This window comes from Phalacrocorax carbo, chromosome 11, assembly GCF_963921805.1.
Source record: "Phalacrocorax carbo chromosome 11, bPhaCar2.1, whole genome shotgun sequence".
Taxonomy (NCBI): Eukaryota; Metazoa; Chordata; class Aves; order Suliformes; family Phalacrocoracidae; genus Phalacrocorax; species Phalacrocorax carbo.
This window is the reverse complement of record NC_087523.1, coordinates 16,676,886-16,697,283: the sequence shown is the minus strand read 5'-3', so window position 1 is coordinate 16,697,283 and position 20,398 is coordinate 16,676,886. Positions and strand designations below refer to the sequence as shown.

General features: G+C 43.5%; 1 protein-coding gene across 9 annotated transcripts in view; it reads left to right on the top strand.

The window, feature by feature from the left end:
- IL1RAPL2 (interleukin 1 receptor accessory protein like 2) overlaps positions 1 to 20,398 on the top strand; it is a 395,107-nt gene that overhangs the window by 93,608 nt on the left and 281,101 nt on the right. The window contains exon 1 of one of the 9 annotated variants that reach the window (XM_064463226.1): positions 17,702 to 17,855. The exons of the other annotated variants lie outside the window; for them this stretch is intronic. The gene's annotated coding sequence lies outside the window, so the exon portion shown is untranslated. Of the gene's footprint in view, positions 1 to 17,701; positions 17,856 to 20,398 lie in introns of those variants that run through there. 9 annotated transcript variants of the gene reach the window in all.

The following is a 20,398-nucleotide window of genomic DNA, read 5'->3' as shown; positions in this document are numbered from 1 at the left end:
AAGGATGTATTTGGGCTGAATGTTTTCGAACTGTCTGACTTTTACTGGGTCTGTTAACCTAGTGGATCTGAGCCTTCTTGAGCTTGTGGTTCTTCGCCGTCATCTGTTGCCCCCCACCCAGTTGGGAGCATCTATCTCTGGCGGCAGTATGGGAGGGAGGATGAGGCACAGTATCACTGAACACCTGATTTGTCAACTAAGTTATCTGAACTCTTTCTGCTCGGAAGTGTTGCTTTGCTGCATAGGAACTAAGACAGCCTACTGGTTGCTGTTTATGTAGGACTTGAAGGCAGGCCATTCAAATGGAACCAGAAGCTAGTAAAGCACACAGTCTGCAAGGAGTTGCTGCCTTTGCTAATGTTGCCACGCTGCTGTAGCTCGTCATGTCAAAATGTTTATCTGGAAGTTCTCCATGGCTAACTAGCATGAGTTGGCCAGACTTTTTTTTAAAATCCTTTTTTCTATCCACTGAGATGGGAGTCCATCCTTCTACAGCTGATTTGGCTGATGCAGCAGTGCTGGCTGCACTAGCTTCCCCCGGGGAATTTCCCGTAGGAGCATGTGAGCGAGCAGCAAGGTGGGCATAAGGCATGGTGGGCATGTCGGCTCCACACAGATGGAGCCTGAGCAAAATCAGCGATTGAGTGAGCCAGTGGTAAGGAGGAAGGTACATATAAACTGAAAGACTTTTCAGCTTTACTCACTGTTTAAGAAGCACATAGCAAGCGCTATAAAAATATAGATGAATAATATGTAGTTGGTTGATCCTCCCCTGGCTTCAGCAAAGGCAGATGGAAATGGGTCCAACTTACCTGCTGATTTTGGGGCTTGTTCAGTGTGAGTGTGAATATGAACTCTGCCTGTACATGAGGATCATGATCTGGGAAGGGCTTTGCTCCTCAGCTACGGTCCTTCACCCAGCACCTGGGATGTGCTGTGCCCCCAGATGTTTGTAGCAGTGCCTTAAGCTTTCACGAAAGGCCTCTCAGATTGCTGCTGTCCTCTCTGTCAGTTTTGTTCCTGTGGGATGGCAGAGGATTGACAGTGATTTGGATTCTGCTTTCTGAAATGCTTAGTCCAGGGCTTCAGTGATGTGGAGTAGCAGCAAGTGGCACACTCTGGAGCTTGGTTATTTAGGAGCTGAGGTTATAGATGTACGTAAACCCCTTCCTCCCCAAAGAGCTGTCAAGTTAATTCCACTACCAATAAAAGTTTGTTGCAATCTGTGAAGCAATAGCAGGATAGTGAGCCTACAGCAGGTGTCTGTACATCACTTTAATCTGTAATCAACTTGTTATGATTTCTAGTTCATAGCTATGTCTTAGTTATTTGCATGTGCTGTGCTACAGTGGATCCTACTTGCTTAAAATACTTTGCAGAGAAGAAACATTTTCTGGCTTTTATTTGGAATAAAAGCTGTTCTCTAGAGTCATGTCAGCTGCAGAAATCCAGACCCCAGCACAAGTGTCTGCGTTAAAAACCGGGCTTTGTGCTCCATTACAATACTGTGACTGCACATGTCACAGACAGAGGAAGGCAGTGCAGCAGCACAGGCACTTAAAAGATTGCATCCCTGCTTTGAAACCCAGGGGCTTTTGAAACTGAGGAGCTGCAACCAGGGGAAAAGAAACAATTATCTCCTCTCTTTGCCTCTTCCAGCCCCCTACCTCCAGCCCCGTCAGCTCTTGGCTTTAAACTTTGTTTGAAATTGCACGCTTGTCTCTTGGTAGTCTTCCCCCATATTTTAATTGGACATGGCAGGTAAGGCATAAAACCAGAGCACTGGAAATAACCTGTAAAACTAAAACAATGGAGCAAAAAGACAGCCCTTAAGTTAAAGCTGGTGATGGTAACTGCCAAATTTCTGGGAGTGTTTGCAAACTCGTGATTAGATCATGCAAAATTGTATAAAACTTCTAAGGCCTTCGAATATGAACAGGGCTGAAGGACTCTGAGAAGAGAATGGCAGGGCTCCAGTAAGAGAGATGTATCATGACAGTTTACTCCACACTGCATAGGCAACAAGCCGTGCTGATGGATTAATACATCTTTTTCGCATTTAAGAGAAAAGTACATGTCATCTTACTCTTTGTACAAGATGTTGCATGTGGTTATATGTGTATGTATGTATGTCCTTAAAATAAATATGCAGTGTGTGTGCTATTCATCGTCCCTAAGGCAAGTATTGATCTCCTCTGTTCTGTCTAGGTTTTCTAGATGGCTCATTGCCGTGATGTAGGAGTGCCTTTTATTTCTGTAGCAAGCAATGTGGCCACTACCTCTTTTAAATTAGTCTGTTTTCCCTCGATTTCTTCTGGAGGAGGCGGGTTGGAGCAGAGTGCTTTGGTCAGCTTTGCTGCTCTGTTTAGGTGTGGCAGCATCAGTGTAGGTGTATCTGTTACTAGAGAAGGCCGGATCCGAGGGGACTTTGAAGTGGAAGGGATTAGGGTTTATGGTAAGGTCACAGTTCCTGGGGATTCATTCCTCAGATCAGCTGATGAGAAATGCTGTCACCTGCCCTAGCAGGTCAATGTGTGCTTCGCTTTTAAGCACGTGAGTAGTCCATATTGAACCTGGATTAGAAACTGAGATTGCTTTTTGACAGTGTCAAAATGAACTAAAGAGCAATAGTAAACCCCAAAGAAGAGATTTGGACTGAAAAACCTGAAGACTCTCATCTCACACATCCTCTGCTCTTGTCCTACTCTTTTTGAGTCCAGAGCTGAAGCAAAAACAGGAAAGTGCTCAAGGCTATCCAGATTTTCAGTGCAAAGGGCTAATGTTTTGGTGAGATGAGCAGGAAATAATGGCCAGTGACTTCCAGAAGAGCATTGGGATTTGCATTGATTTTTGAATCCCTTCTTAGCACTGCAAAAGGTCTTCCAAGAGCTGAACTATAACAAAGTGCATGTCAGAGGTGGGGAGGAGTAGAGAAACAGAGATCCCATAGATGCAAAGTGCACTAATCTGGATGTAACAAGCATCTTACGGGTGTTATGGATTCTTATTGCTTGGTGTGGGACTGTTCAGTGTGTGCTCTTAGGCAGAATTAGCAATTTTCTCAAAGATTTTCCACGGCATTATTCCCAGTAACTGGGGTAATGCTGCGTAAATGGCGATTAACTTCTTAGCTTTTGTGCAGCCTGAGAAACCTCTGCTGCAATTCTCCCCTTCCCATCCTAATGGGGAAAGCCGAGGCCAGGGAGGTGGAGTCCCACAGAATCTGTTGTTACGTTCCTGCAGCTGGTGCTGATGGGATCATTGGAGATGGCAGACTGGGCCCTGTGGTTGCAAATGGAACACCCAGAAGGTGAGTGGGTGTCTGTGAAAGTCTTGGTTTAAGGACCTTAAATAGTGTCATGGAGAAACCCAGGGGCAAAGAAAAGGATAGAAGCCATTCTGCCAGGCTGTGCTTAGCTGCCTGCCTTGGTGAAGGGGTGAGCTGCTTGCTTGTTCCAGTTCCCTGCTTTGGCACCAGATTTTGGTTATATTTTCTTCCAGCCCCTGCAGGAAGTGAAGCAGAGCTCATGCAACCAACTCCTTGGTATATAGACCACCTGTGGGAGCAGAGTAGGCATGTTCTGTAAGGAAATGTCCTTCTGGGAGTAAATAGTACATTATGAGGGCCAGCATGAGCAATCCAGATCGCAGTCTGGATTTGGACTTTCTGAAAGGCTACATCCCTGTCTCAGTTCCGGACACCTCATTTGCAAAAGTGTTAAGAATTTCTATCCAGCTTTAGTCTGTCTCCAGATTCCCACCCACTCAATCTCTAATTAAATGAAAGAATTTCCACATTATGATTAATCCTTGTTTTCAGGGCAAGCTGCAAAATAGTTGAAAAAGTAAGACTTATCTGTCTGCTGCTTTGCTTCTGCCTTTTTAGTTTGCAAATGAATGTAGGGTCATCTTACATCGTTTGTCTTCTTAGAACTTTTGCCAGTTTTAATTCAGTAAAACACAGTAGTCATTCCTCATGCTTATCTGTAAATTGCATTGAATCTTGTTGTAGTCATATTAGGTGGTAATGATTTATATGCCTTCTAATAATTTATTTGATTATGCCAGCTATGTTCCATTTTTAAAGAACTATTGAATTAATGCTCTTGTGTAGGGAACAAAGAGAAATATTTTCCATAGTTCATACTTTGTCTTTCTGCAGTTTGTTACAGTGTGCTGCATGTTTTGTTCATTAATATAGTGGTATGTAAGATCAGGCTGACAATTTATTACAGGTATTTAATATTGTTAGACTTCAGGTTGCACAGGAGCTGCATATCCAAAGGTGATTTAAACGTGGTGTGCATGTCAGTGTTCAGGTGGTTCTGCCGTGTGCACGTCCCAGATTCTGCAAGTCTGCGACGGGAGTATCTGTGTGCGGCGCAGAAGGGGCCGGCGGCTCTGTGCTTGGCTGCGGAGGGTGGTGTGAATGTGAAGGACAAGCAACACTGTGTCAGAAATCTTAGTGGCAAAATACATTGGTTCCTCCTCTCCTTTTCTTTGTGTCCCAGCAATTCTTCCGTGCAGAGTGTGAGGAGCCCTCTCATCACCTCAGTGGCAAAGGGCTGACTCCAGGGAAGTATTTAAGCACAGGTTTAACGTTAGGATTAGAATTACTCCCACTGATTTCTGAGGCAATTGTTCTCTCAAAAACTCAAAAATAAACAAACATGAAATGGGGCTGCTGAGGAGAAGCAGGGAGAGAAACACTCAGGAGAACTAAAGGAAAGGGATTCTTCTATCTGGTGTCTCTCTTACATTTGAAACTTTAAGTATCTTCTTTCTCCATCAGGACTGTCTACCCTGCCTGTTTTCTTTCCCTTTTCAAAATGTGTGCCTAACTCTTGGATAATATGCCTCCCACACCAGCTGACAAAACACAAAGAAGTAGGAAGATGCTTCAGCTTTAGGGGCAAACCTTTTAATGAAAAAATGATGTAGGTTTTCTTCTCTTTTCCTTAACTTGCGTATTTAGAGAGGCACAGGATGGAACAAAACCATTGCACAAGTGCAAATAACCTCCAACTTCTTTTTCCTCTAAAATTTCTCTTTGAAAAATTATTAGTTTCTTTCTGAATATGTTGGCACAAAATATTGATTTTTGGCAGTGTTTGAATACTGCTTTTTTTTTTGCCATTTAAAAGTAGTATTACGCTGCTGAGACATTGGACTTTTGAACAGGATACAATGTGATTACTTGGTAGGGAAAGTGTTTGTGATTACTCCAGAAGCAAAATTGTTGCCTTGTCCAGAGTTCATGTACAGGTTGGTACAGTGCGAGTCTGAGCGGAGAGGTAGTGCCCAAAGGGACAGAAACAAGGGAGGGGGAAACCAGAAAGATGTTTTATCCAGTGTTTAAGCACCTGGAAACATGCAGAAAATCAAACAAGAAATGACTTCCTAGCAAGAAATTAAAGCATCCAAGCAGTGAAATGAATAATCAAACAGGCATATGATATCCTCTCCCTTTAAACCAGGTTTTTCTTCTCCTGAAGCAGTTGAACTTTTAGAGGAGAATTTGAGTCTTGACCCTGTCAACTGCCCAGCTCTGCTCTTGAGTGGCTCAGCCCGGCCCCATTGAAACTGGGAGCCAGACCCACACATGGTATCTGCCCTCCAGTTACAGAAATACACTCCATGTCTCCTCATGTCGCATCTTTGGTTTTTCTTTTCTTTAGCCTTTCTTATTCACTTTGCTGTTATTGGGTTCATTCTGCCACGAAACGTCACTGTGTTTGGGAATAGGCCCCCTTAACGGCTCTGTTTGTGTGCTTTTTCAACACTATTTGCTTTTTGACGTTATTGAAGACAGCTGTGTGCACACAGTAACATCTGGGGGCCTGCTGAACTGTAAAACCTCCTCACATCAATGTTTTAACTTATATTGACATATTTTCGCTTTTACATGATACTTGTCTACAGTCTCTCATGTCTGTTGGCTCTTTATTTTTTTACAGATGACAAGTAGCAAAGAGCCGAAACCGAGGAGTATCCTTGGTTTTCTGCAGAGCTGTGGTGTGTGAATACGGGGTTGCTCCCAAAACTGTTCCTTGTGACTCCTGAGGAGTGTTGATGTTTGAACAGTTGCTTGTTATTTGCTGATACTCTCTTCTTGAATGTTAATGTTTTCTAATGGTCATTTGCACTTGTACAACCTCCTTGTCATGAGAGTGGTTGATAGCTTGCTAAGAGGCTGATTTCAACCCAATCTTTTCACAGACGTGGTTATTAGGGAATGCAGCAATCTTCTGCCAGATTTTCTACTCTATTAAGCAGGCGTTTCATCTCCATGAATAAAGTGCCTGCTTATACAGGAGCTGGCTTTGGCATCTTGAGGCCGTTTGGGTTTTTACAATCATGCGTTGAAACACAGCTGATCCTGCATGTGCCGGTTCTCTGGCTATCCCTAGCTATTTTTTGGTGCAGACCTGAAAGTACCATGCCTAGAAAGTCTCGTTCCTTCTTTGCTCCCGGGGCAGCGCTGCTATAAAGACAGACTAACACATGTAAGGCAACATGCATCCCGCAGCCTTCTCTGGACCTGTCAGATCTGTGCAAGCAACGAGGTGGCCCTGCAGCATGGCTGGTTCCCTGCAGCATGGCTGGCCGACTAAGGGTGCTGCTTTGGGCCCTTCCAGCAGGCACTTCTCTCTTGCCCACAGCTTCCTCCTGAGCCATCGCATTTGTTTGTTGACCAAATCCTTCTTATTTCCTTGTGTCTGTAGCGAACCTTTAGTGAGGTTAGGGCTATTTTTTTCCAGAGATGTGAAATATTTGTTCCCTGCACACATTGGCCTTTTGCGTATTCTTGAAAGCCTGATGTAGAGAATTGCATCGCTGACTGTTACTGTTCTGTTGTTGATTAATCTGTTTTTCCACTAGGGCTCTGTTATGAGAGAAGATTAATATTACAGAGAAGATACTTGTTTGTTTCAAATATTTTGTTTCCTTTCTCTGTTGGGAATACTAGTATAAACACCAGGCAATCTGAATTTAAATAGCTAAAGTATTAGTCTTGCTATTCCAATTGCTCGTCATTACACTTGAGGATATGGTTACAGCTGATTATACAAAAATACCTGAGCCATACATTTTACATGCTCAATCAGCATATTATAGATGAACTGTGAAAATTGGAGATAGCTTTTTATGATAATTGGGAGATATTTTCCTTGAAGTATGCAAGACTCTTGAGAGAAGTTGAATTGCTTGTCTGTAATTCTGTTATAAGCTTTACTGGTATTTATTTAACATGCAGTTTATTGCTACTGAATATTTTTCTTATGGCTCTCTGTCAAAGGCTGCATATTCAGAAGGTTGCTCTCGGTTTTGATATCCTCTGCACAACGGCTTGTTCGTTAGACCAATTCTGAAGCATCCTCCACAAGTGGAGAAAATGTAAATTTTTATTGCCTGAGCACACCCATTCAGCTCCCCCTTGACATGCGAGGGTAATCAGCCAGCCTGGGGCCCGAAATACCAACTGGCTCAGATTCCTCCAGCCATTGAACCCGGCCCTTGGGGCCGCCCCGGACCCAAACTGCTAATTGCATCAGACCTCTGGTTGTTGGCTTTGGAGGCTCGATGTTGGGAGCTGGTCCTTGAGTCTCTCCTACAGGTCTGGGCTGTCCTGTCCCCCATGCCAGCAGTGTGGGCAACTTGGATTAACCTGCTCTTGGCCTGTGGGTGTCAGTGCCTTACAGGTGTCCCCCTATAAAGCTGTGTGGGGCAGCCCCAAGGTGCTCCCTGGTAGTAGAAAATATGCAGTTGTGGCAACTAAATGCTTTTTAAGGGGATGAGGGAATTTCATGCTCTGGGACTGTGCAAGCAACAGCCAAGAGAGACATACTATATTTGACTGAGAGGCTACTCACCCAGCCCATCACTGCTTCAGGCCCTTCAGCTGGGAAACCTGCTGAACCCACAGCTTTTTCTCCAAGAGACCAAGCTGAGCCAGGTGTGGGGGCTGAGGCAAGCGCAAGGGACAGCAAGGTGGCTGTTTGGAGACCCAGCTCCCAGGGAGGACCAGGCCCTGGCCTCTTCCATCTGCAGTAACTGGACTTGACTGGAGATGCTGCTGGTCTCTTACAGTCCATCACATATCTTCCTGTTTAGCTCTTCCTTGCAATTATTGCAAGTAAAAGTGAAGAGGAGCTATGGTGATTGCCTTGCTGAGATTCAGGTTAAATTCAGTTTAAAAAAAAATATTAAAAGTTAAGTTTTTCATTTAAATGAAGCACTAATGCAGCAAGCTAGAATTTGTGAGATTTTGCTACTGAGGGTTCAGCTTGTTCCTGGGTAGATGAGGTGCAGACTGGAATCCCAGGTGAGAAACAAACAGCTTTCTGCCTGGATTGATGGTAATGTGTGTAAAGTTACAACTCTCGCTTTTCTTTGATGGCACGTGTGAACAAGGTTACTTTATGCTTGGCTATGTTTGCTGGTCTTGGCACACAGGAGTTAGTTCCTCCATGGCTTTAGGGTACATTCTCATTTTCAGTAGCATGGGAGATTGCTTCTGCTCCTGTCCCTCCCATTGGTGTCTTAGTAGAGATTTTATGTAGCTGGAGATTGGCAGGCAGCATGGGAGAAACGCCTCTGCAAAGCGGGTATTGTAGGTGACATCGGGGCGGTGGGGCAGAGCCTGTGCCTCAGCTTATGCACAAGGATTTGGAGGTGGGAGTGCCCTACTGAGAGCTGGTATAAAGCACTTTGCTCTGGTTTGATTGGAGTTATGTTCAGCACAGTGTGTCTGCATTCAGCCCATTCGGCTGTGCTATCCGTTTATTTTAGTGTTTAAGGGGTCAAACTTTGGGGTATTAACTCCAGAGGAGATTTTTGTCTGTTTACCAAAATGGAAATTGCCTAGTTCAGGACTGGGCTGCAATCCCTTCAGAAAACTCATCTTTAATATATTTCCTGTAATCACAGCTTAAAAACAAACCCATGTTTCCAAAATGTTCTTCAATTTTTCACCCTGCTATTTCTTGCACAGGCATTAATCATCCACTTCTCCATTTAAGTACAGAGCGCAGAATATTGGAGTGAAGAACTGACTTCTCACGCCTGGTGAAAAAAAATGAGTGGTTTTACAGTGAGATTCCTCTTGCTCTGGGAAGCGGTGATAGTGCTGAAAAAATGGGCATTGACCTGTGTGCCACAGGTGCTGTGTGAGTCAGGATTTCGACAGAGTTAACCCAATAGTTCACTTGTAGAATACGCTATCTTAACACTGCAAAGGTACAGTGCTGGCTTTTGGGTTGTTTAAACCTAGCCCAGCTTGCTAATCATTAGATTATCAAGTGTGTGCTGGCTCAGGCTGTGCAGGGCATGACTCACTGGAAATTTGGGGTCCCACTTTTTGCCTGCTGTGGTTTGGTGAAGACAGTGAGGTTTATCCCAGTGAGCCTGCAGCACAGCCTATGTTCATGCAGGTGTTCCCGCAGCATTGGCTCAGGGTTGAGTGACAGAGACACGTCTAAATCATTATTTCCCTCCCTCTTCCAGAGGGGTTGGGTGCGTGTCTGATGGCACGTTCAGCGGGGTTGGGGTGGTGTGCCCAGGCAATGCCCTGCTCCATCAACTGTGCTGCTCGCTCTTAACCCACTTCCCCAGGCACCTTCTTCCACCACGATCTGCTGTTCTGACCTGAGCCCTGCTCATCCCCAGGTCCTTCAGTCCCACAGGGTGAGCCCATGGGCAGCAGCAGCAAGCTGAACTGAAGCGTTGGCTTTCTGTGCAGCCCTGGGCTCAGGTACAATGGCTTGAAAAGGAAGAGCGGTTTCTGGCAGGGATGAACTGTCTGGCTCATCAGGCTGTGGTGGCAAGGTCAGAAATCCTGAGGAGGCTGGAGCAGGATCTGGTTTTTGTACATCCATGTGTTGCCACAAGTAACCTCTGTGTGCCATCAAGCAAGAGCTGTTCTCTTTTGATGTTGGATTTTAAACTGCACTGGTCAGCTCTCACAGCAGAGGGGTCAAACACAGCACAGAGTCATCTTTGGCTGCTGGAGAGCTTTTGCGCCCCTGGGCAGCCCCTCTGCGTTCCAGCTGGAAGCTTGATATAGAAAGGGTCAGAGCTGCTGAGCCCTGTTCCTTTCTGTGTCTGAGCCCAGTGGGCTCGTGCACATGGGAGAACAGTGTTTGCAGGCAGATCATACCCAGAGCAGGAGTGGGATCTGTGCTAAGAGTGGGGTCCGGGGCCCCAGCCCAATAAACCACCCCTCCCAGCCCCAGACTTGCTGCCCAGCACGGCGGGCACGTGCTGTCAGTGCGGGTAGTGGGCTTGTGCAGCCTGCCGCTGCCTCCGGGTGCGGTGAGCCTGAACGCCCTGCACCTGGGCCAGGGCGGGGAGTCTGTGCAAGCCCATGCCCACATCTGCTGCACAACCTGAAAACAGGCTCTTGGCAATGAAACAGCCAAGGTGACCACCCCAGTGATTTGAAAATGTGTTGCTCTGTAATTTATTGTGTAGTCTTGCATTGTCCTGCAGGAACCCAACAAACCAGCGCCCGCTGGAGACCTTGCTTGTAGGTGGTGCCTGTTCAACACAAACATGGCTAAATAGGAATTTTAAGGTAGCAGGTTTGTAGTGGTGGGGAGGAAGGTAGAAGTGGATGCTGTGGGCTTAAATTTGCAAAAATCTTTTACTGCAGTAAAGCAAAGCAGTAAAGCTGTGGACTAGGGTATTTAAAAATTTAATGAGAAAACAACAGGCTGGCAGCCTTGCAATACTGAGGACTTTTAAAAATTAAAATGCCACCATGTTTAGTGTAGTCACCAAAAGTAATGATAAAAATGTAATTGCTTCTGATGAGACAAATATTCTGTTAAGTAAAAAAGACCATAAATCTCAATTGGCTTGAGTAACCTAGGTAATATAAAATGAGTTATATTTGTTAGAGCTCAATATGCAAGTGAACTGGAGATTATATATAGTTAATATTTGCAGGATGAACAGCCAGTAATTTAAGTTGATTATGAACAAATCCAAATCCTCTGGGTGATCACAGCCGTGCTCCCGTTTGAGTTCAGTTTAACTCAGGTTTGACGTGAGATCTCAGTTCCAAAAAGCACTTAACTGTTAGGTGATTGGGGCATAAGTGTGGGTGCAGTTTGTTTTTTGGTATCTCTTCTGTGGCCTGAATGCATTCACGCTTTGATTCCACAGGTACATGAGTGCAATAGGAACAGTTTATTTTTCAGCTTTAAAACAATTTAATTGACACAATAGTAAAGACCTTATTTTTCTAATGAATTTCAGACAGTTAAAATTGAGAAGACAAACATCTTTCAAAGCTACCATTGAATCTGAAGCTTAACTTCAGTCAAGAGCTTGTTTGTAAAATAGAAGTGAGGTTACTGAATCATCAGCCAGCTGCCGTGATGGAAACAAAATAGTGAGCAATCCTCCATAATTGCTTTGGGTTTAGAGCCCACATTTTTTTTCAGACCTTTCTCCTCTATATGCATAGTTTAAAAAAACCTAACACCCAACCCCCCAAAACACCCCAGAAATAAAAGTAAGCATGCAACCCTTATTTTGTGAGAGCTTTTTAGAAAGCATGAGAAGTCTGATGTGAGGTAAAGCAGGATCAGACACACTATGCCAATTTCAATCAACTGATGTAACCGGTATTGAATTTACTGAAGCTGTGTCTGTTCATACCAGGAATGAACTTGGCCAGATGATTATGCACCATTTTAATAGGAGATAATGAGTATTGATTAATACTGTTGCAGGTGTTGCTGCAGCCTGAAGCAGTAGCCAGAGGAGCTAGAGATACAGTAGGGTATGTAGCAGATAGTCCTGCCTTCCTGCTATATTGGCCAAGAATCAGCAGCGGCTCGTGGGGCTGCTCTGCCCCAGGGTTCAAACCCAGGAGAGCAAATCGTGGGGCTGCTCTATCCCGGTGCTCCCCCACGGTTCGGGCTGGGCTGCCGTGCAGGGTTGCCTGGGTGCCAGGGCTGCAAAACGGGCATATCGCAGCCGTCTGTGTGACTGAGGAGGAGGGTCGGTGTTAAAGGCTGGGTTCTGCCCTGGGTGGTAGAAACGGGTGGATTAATGCTTAAGCTGTCTGTATAAATTGGAAAAAATGTCTTATGGAAAGACTAGAGTGCTTGAAGTGTAGTAACTGTTCAGCATCTCAGCAGAGGTTGGCTTTCTAATGGACTTGGGCAAGTGAAGAGGAGCCTGTATGTGTCTGCTATGGAAATGCTGAGTGTTGAGTATTTAGGTACTATTGTTAGGTGAGCTATAATCAGAGCTTTAGAGGGTTTAAAAATAGTATGTCCTGCTGGGAGGAAACATAAGGTAATAGTATGAATTAATATGTTGTATTTATACTCACAGCATGCATTTCTTTTAGGCAGCAGAGTTTTAATTATAGTATATTACACACATGGCATGGGTCTAAGAGACACCTGTGTGGCTCTGGGGATGAAGGGACAGAGTGCTGCGGCTGTGGAGATGCCTGGGAAGGTGTGGGAAGGCCAGAGATGGCTGTAGGCAGGGAAGGGACAGTGGGTCCGTGCAAGGCAGAATGTTGCTTGCACTATAATGCAGCGGGGTTTAAATTTAGAACTCTTATGCGACCCAATGTCAAGTCAGAAATGTGTTGTTGAAAGTGTATAATCAGCTCCAAGTGGCTGCCTTGTAAATCTCAGGAGTGGAAACTGGCCTGAGGCTAGCAGCCGCCTCTGCCGGATCTTTGCTTGAGTGAACTTTAATTTGACTCTTTATCAAGAAGAGCAGTGGGAGAAAGAGGGAAAAAAGATGAACAGAGAGCGAGTTGCACAAAATAAGCTTTGTATGGATAAAGGTGATTTTGCCAGAGACTTTGCAAAGACTTCTGTGTGCCCTCCAAGAAAAGCAAAGTCCTGTTACGAAGTGTAGGAGAAAGAAAGGGCCAAGGGAAGCTCAGAGAAATGCTGTCATTCTGACTTTGAAAGATTCTTTTGACTTTACTAGGTAGAAAGTGTGCACAGTGCTTCCAAAAATGAAGTGATTTCAAATTGGGCTGTTAAAATCTGGGACCAATCCGAAAAGCAGGCTATACCTTGTGTGTGGCTTTGTTTGCTTAAGGTGCTGACAAAAATGAAGTGAGCATCTCTTCGAGCATCTGCAATGGTGCTAATCAGCGTGCTCTTTGTATGCAGAGGTGTTCAGTGAGGGGATTGGGGTTTAAATGCTGTCTGAAATTTTGAGCAGCTCCTGGCTGGGGAGTTTTTCGGTGTCACTATGATGTGAAGTCTACATGACGAAAAGAGATTATCGATGTTGTGAAACTCAGCGAACCTCATCATGTCTTCCTTGATTATATGCACATCTATTGTAATCTGCCATGCTGGAGACCAGGGAATATTTTGAGCCAGTGTTTTTTTCACAAGTCTCAGACAACATAAAATAAGGAAAATATGAGTGACAAATGGAAGTTTAATCTCAGGCCAGTTTATAGTCCTGGGAACAATATATTTTTGAGCCACCTGTTATTAATTCTGGGGGGAGATGCTTCATTTTGCGGGCGCTGAGCATAGACTGATTTAAAGGAGCCAGTTCACAGAGTCTGTGGACCAATCAGGATCTGAAAATCAATGTGTTCTTAAATGAGTCAGTCACTTTTCAAAGCTGTGGTCTAGAAATTTAGCTTTTTACCATTTTCATGGGTGAAATACTTGATATTTAGCAAACATTGAATTTTACACATGTCCATATGTTGACAGCAAACATAAACATTTATATGAAGTAACACTGAAAATCTGTATTTTTCACACATTGGAAGGGTGTCTGAGTCCATTCTATTTTCCCTGAAGGAATATCAAAATAATTTTATAAAAGGAAATGGGATATAAAAATAATGCTTAATACTGTGTCTTCTAAATATATACATCTACTAGAAAAACTGCTATTTTCCTTTTTTCCAGGAAAACAAGGGTGACATCATGTCACTATGTACATACATACAACGTCGGTGGCCTAAAAATCAATCATAGAAATAAACAGTCAGAAACTCAAGTATCTCAGTCTCTTCAGCTTATTAAAGAGAACATAGGACCTGAGGGAATGGCAGGGAGATGTGCCAGGGGAGGGTCAGGTTGGATATTAGGAAAAGGTTCTTCCCCCAGAGGGTGGTGGAGCCCTGGCACAGGCTCCCAGGGAGGCATCACGGCATCAAGGCTGATGATATTCAAGAAGCACTTGGATGACGACCTCAGAGGCATGGTGTGAGTTTGGGGCTGTCCCAGGGACAGGAGCTGGACTCAATGACCCTTGTGGGTCCCTTCTAACTCAGGGCATCCTGTGATTCTATGATAACTTGTAATACCTGCCCAAAGAATTACAATCTGATCAATGCTGTAATTGTCCCTTGGATTTTTTTTTCTTATGTAGTGTATCATCGTTTTTTTCATCAAAGTCAGTGAAGTACTTGAGAAGGCAAAATGTATTGAGACTTTTTAGAAAGTAGAAATACTTTGTCTGCTTACGTTGCCTGGTGGTCTGGTGGTTTCAGTCAAGTCATGGCATGACCAGTCTTGGAGGTCCTGCAGTGGAGCAGCCTCTGTACTTTGATCTGCCAAAGTCATAAGCTTACACATAGCTGCATCATGTCTTTGCTGCCCTCCTCATTGATTCATTTGGTGTCTGTAAGTTCAAGCCTGGGCACATTCACATTTTCACACCCTAGAACAGTAAAAGAAACTGGCACAAAAACAACCATAAACTGTGAAACCCCAAAATATCAGGAAGGAAAAAGCATGAGTTATTTTTGAAGCATCTGCTACCACCTCTTTTGTTAGGGGAAAAATAGTTGTGAACGTCTGAGCGGTGCTCTGGTAGATGCTGAAGCCTGTCATAAAGCTCTTTGTTCAATAAGAAATCTTAACTAATGTAAACTATTTGAAGAAGTGTTTACCAATAGACTTAAAAATAGCTTTAGATATCTTTAGATCTTAGGCCTTCCTTTTCCTTCAGCCCTGGCTATTTACAAAATTTTCTTGTCTTGAAACTAGGTAAATGGTTACAAAAGGCTTTTTTTCCCCCTTGACATCCATACTGGAGGAGAAAATTATGTTAAATCCCCTTTAGCTTAAAGCTAATTAGAACTAGTAATGAAGTCTTTGTTCTTGTATGCTGTTTCTCTTATAACTATGATAATTACATAAGGGTAGCGGCATCTGTCTGGGAGATAGGCAGGCTGAGAGGCTTGAGCATAAAGCTGAGGGCTGTTTGAACCAGGGATGAAGTCGAGTCTGTGCGGCACCAGTGCCAGAGCTACACTCTCCTGTGGCTCATGCCTTACAAACAGGCAGGGTCTGGTGCCCGCAGGAGGACACCAGCATGGTCAGTGCATCCAAAATCATCGTCTGCCTTTGCGTGTTGTAGGGTGAGTTGTCTTAATTTTCATCTGAAGTGTAAAGCTTGGAAAAGAACGGGTTGCTGATAGGGTGAAAAGAGGTTAAAAAAGACTCCCTGTATATAGTGCTTCTGGGCTCTTCAGTCATTTAGCTCTGTGGGCCTGCCTGAAGGTAAATGAGCTCCTGATCTCCTGGTGGGAGTGGGAAATAAAAAAAGTGTGTAGTGGGGTGAAGGTGTGTAGACCATGTATGCGCGACTGTAACAGACCACCAGGCTTCAGTCTTTTGAGTCCGAGTTCAGTGTTTGTGCAGGAAAGTAATGGATCTGAGAACCTGCTCCCAGATACTTCTTTTATTCAGTCAATGGGAAATGAAATGGGAAATGAAACTGCCACTTTGAGCGAGTTATTTTAAAGCTGAAAGATTTGAAGGTCAGCCCCGCTGGAGTGACATTTTAGCCAAGGGGAGCAGAGAAGAGATCATTCGGTGAGTGAAGCAGAGCTAGTCGTGATCTTAATGGAGTCGTAAAAGCAGAACAAGACACTGTGGAAGTGAGTCTCCAAATCCAAGGAAGGGTTTTGTATTAAATCAGGAACAAAACAAGCAATGGAGAATGAGGTTTGAATGTTCCCCTTGTCTTTTTGTGGAAATGAAAACCACAGTTTTGCAACTGATTTTTTTCTTTTTTCCAAAAATAGTTCCTGTTTGCTAACCATCGTTAAAATAAGCTCTAACTGCAGGTACTCCAGTATGTGAACAAAATTATCTCTTATCCCCAAGGATATTCTGTTCTCATCTAATTATCTTCTTTGCAGAGGTAAGTCCTTCAGAAATCTGTAAAGTTCTGGAGGGATTGACCACATCTTAGAGTTTGTTTAAGGCAAAATTTTCAGAACATTTAAAAATCTTAATTTTGTACTTGAATTTCATGCTGTCCTATAGGGCTTCTATTCAATGTGTTGATGACCAGCAAAACCCAGTAATGCATCCTGCCATCTTGTCCGATGTTGGCTGCTGCAAGTGTGCTGCAACTTCTCTGGGGAAAGGGCAGTGGGGTAATTCACTGTTCAAACAGTGCAACAAGATCATCAATGCCCCGGCAACCAGAATCTCCAAACTGAGATGTCTTTTTTTAAAGGTGTTTTAGATCAAGCATGAATTAATTCATGTGATGTAGGAACTGTAGAACACTCCTTCTGTTGGATGCTCTGGAAATGCAAACAGCACACAGAAGGGATATGGTCCCTAGGTGAAACTAGATTGCATGTGCTTAGAAGCACCTTGGTCACTTGGGGACAGGCAGAATCCCCCTTAATCCCTCCTGCTTTACTGTAGTAAAATTTATTTAGTGTATATTGCTTTCAATTTCTTTTCTCTTAAGAAGATTGAAAAGATTTCTCAACTTCTACCATGTTTAATTTTTGCTTCCAGCTGAAATATAAGCCCTCCAGACATAAAGCTTAGCACTTCCAAAACATAGGTGCTGATTTTTTCAGGCTTTTAAAAAAATCCTAAATTATGAGTGTCATTTGTATTTTGATCCTCTTATACCCTCCTCCTCATATTAACAACCAGGGCCATGAAGGTGAGAGAAACATAGAACCATAGAATTGTTACGGTTGGAGAAGACCCTTAAGGTCATTGTGTCTAACTGCTAACCTATCGCTGCCAAACATAGATTATGATGAAAGAATTAACTTATTTCCCTAACATGGATCAATGCACCAGCTGTTGTAACACTCTTACTGGTCTACAGGAGGAAGCAGAATGACTTTGGTAGACTGATCAGCTCTCTTAATTCAGCCTAATCTCTGTTCCTCCTTCCCTGTGCTACATTTCTCCCACAAACACTGTTTGCTTTCAAGGCTCTGCTCCTGAGCGTAATACCTCTTTGTGTAGCAGAGTATTGAATTGTGTTTTCTTTCTGTGGAGAAGGGGCCTTATAACAAGGCAAGTAAAAGCATCATTATTTAATAGCTACGCTTGAAAATGTGACAAACCGCCTTCAAGGTAACAGCCACTACTTGAATGGCTTTCCGTATTACCAATAGCCATCTTTCTTCAGTTGTAATTGCTGCTTCAAGAGGACTGTATTGATTTGTAGATCTAATTATCTTAAAACAAAGCAAAAACATTCTTGTAACAAGAACATAAAATCCTGTGCTGCAGAGAAGAGAGGTTAATGCTTTGTCTCAACTCAGAAGTAGGAGACTGCCTGTTCAGGCATGGAGAGCTGCTTTACAGCAGAGCTGGATGAGCCTCTGACAGTTAATGGAATATCTGGGAAATGGGATAAAGTTCAGGGTCTGGGCAGTGGCCAGTTCCAGAGGTCTGGAGAGGAGGTCAGACATGAGAGCTGAGGGGGTTCTTCACCCCAGTGTTGTGGGACATCTTTGGAGGTGACTGAAGAAGCTTGCTGATCACAGGCTGGACTCTGAGGACAGGAGCACCTTCTCGTCTGTGTCTACCAGAGTCTGTGTGGACACCATCTCCTCTGCATAGGTGAAATGCTTGTATTTGCTGGTGCTGTCTCTTGGTGTAGCTGATTGTAGAACATGCCATACGAGTCATGTAGATCTTGGAAAGTATTTGCCTGTGATTCCTTCATCATCTAAGGAGAAGGACCTGTGTCCCTCCTGATAGTCAGGGTGTTTGAGTGTAAAAAATGTACCTTCAATAGGCTACTAATAGCTTGTTCTGTTCTTAATAGTTCTTCAATCTTTGCTTCTTGTAGGATTAATTATTAAAACTCATTTAATGCTCCTGACTCCGGTCAATACAAGTTAGTCTTTGTGTTTCACAGAGCCACTGGGCAAGCCCTCCTGCTTTGTATGCTGCTGTAAGTTGAAAGCAGCCTGTTCTGGGGTGTTTTGGGTAGAGGCAGATAGTTGCATGCTGCCTTCATATTGCTTCCTTGCTGGCTGCTGAGACTGGTAGCAGGACTATACAAAAGTCTGATTTCACATGTTCTGCACTGGGTGCAACTTTATATTGTCTAATGGTAAAGCAAAGGCAGCACATGAGATTGTTATATGGAAAGAAGGAGAAAAATCAATTTTAATTGCAGGAGTAGAGGGCTAGCAGGGATGAAGGTCATTGATGATCAGCTGTTGTGCTACAGCACTGAACCTGGCATGGAGTTCCAGGGAAAATAGAAAGCCACAAGCTGTGGAACAAAACCTGTGGGTGTGTTGGTGCTCTGGGCATATTGTTAAGGGGAAGATCACTCAGAAAAGCAGCTGGGCTGTGTAAAGCTTGAGTTTCAGAGGGAAGGGGAATTTGTTTTGCACAGCATTTACTAATTACCTGTAAAATAAGGAGAGAGTGGGGATTTGAGATAAGACCAGTTGGATCATGCCATAGTGCTGATTGAAGCACAGTATTTTCAGTCTTTAAACATGCGCATCCTCATTCCCCTAGGCAGCTTTGTGGGAATCTTACTGGGAGTGGTGTCTTTGTAAATGCCCTGCGGGAATTGAGAATAGTCATGTCAGCCTATGTGAGGGATTTTGAAAATAAACAGGCGGTGAACCGCTCTCTGTTAGAGCTGCGTGCCTTCCCAGACTAGTCTGTTTTGTTGAAGGCCTCCACTCCTTGTTCTTTGCTTTGACTATTTTTCCCTTTACAACGAACCGCTGGTAATTAGCAAGCTTTCTCATATGATGTCTACTTTAGGACACTTGCAGGAGTTTAGAGATCCTAATATGTGCTTTGAAAAGAGCCAGAAACCCAATTGCTCGCTGTATATGCGTGTAACCTTGCATAAGAAAGGCTCGGGCGGGGGGAAGTCAAAGAACTTAAAGGGAAATTATATACCGTCTTCGCTTTAGAAGCATGAGACAGCTTTCTTCTTCCTTATCAAAGAGTGATAATCAACTTTCTTCTGTGTGACAGAAGTAGCTGTAAAATAGTTCTTTTCTCTCCCACCCTGTCTTTTTTCTTATGCTTTTCTTTAAAGTTTGTTTTCCTTGTACATACACACCTGCTCCACTGTGTGAGCTGTCAGAGAGGCTCTTTCATGAAGTAACCATTAAAGAAGTCTGTAAAGTTTTTGTTGTCATACACGAAACTGCACTTGCTTACTATTTTAATATTTAGCTAAAATTCTGTTTTCATTTTGAAAGAGTTTGTACAAAAAAGATATAGGATAAGGAAACTGAGTGGAAAGAAAAATCCTGACATGTTATTAATCCTGACAAAGAAACAAACTCTTGAGTAATTTTTTTTTATTGAGTGTGTTGGGAAATGATACCAAGGAGGAGAAAGGTACAAGGTGCAGCAGTTTCTTGTCTAGATCAAACACAGATCACTTCCTTGGGACTGAGAACCAGCCTATAGATTTCTCTAAATATGAAGTATTTTCCTTAAAGATACTGTCTGTTTCAGGTTAAGAAAACCAAATCCATTGCTTACTTGATTTTCTAACAGGAAAATATGTAGAAAAATCTCTCAGATCTCTTCTGAGAGCTATTTAGGTGCCTAACTCCCATTGAATTCTCAGTTCAATGAAATCGACGGGAATTAGGCACCTGAAGAGCTTTACAAATCTGGCTTTAAATTTAGTCTTCATGCAGGGGAGTGAGGGGTTGGTGCTGCGGGTTGGGTCCCTCCATGGTTTCAGCTTTTTTCCTAGTCTGGTTCAGGGGGGGCGCAGGTGTGAACCCCGCAGCTGCCTTTAGAGCTCAGTTATTTCCAACAGTTGTTTTAATGTTACTTTTTTGTTTACAAACAAAATTTTGTTTTGCTTTTGGAAGTAAACCTGTGCAGTGGGGCATGCTGGATGAGTCCCTGTGCTTGACCTCCCATACAATCGAAGGCTTCTAGTCTATTTTATGCTTAACATGGGAACAGGACCCAAATTAAGACACATCTTGGTAGCTGATTTTAATTAAAGACCAAATTGCTGTTAGGAATTTATTCTTTTCTGATGGAAGCGGGTTCTGCTGTTAGGAAGTGTCTGCATGAAGCTAATTATACTATGCAGGCGAAAACAGTTCATCTCAAGCCTGTGCTTCAGCGCTTAGTACCTTGTTCATTTTTAGTGT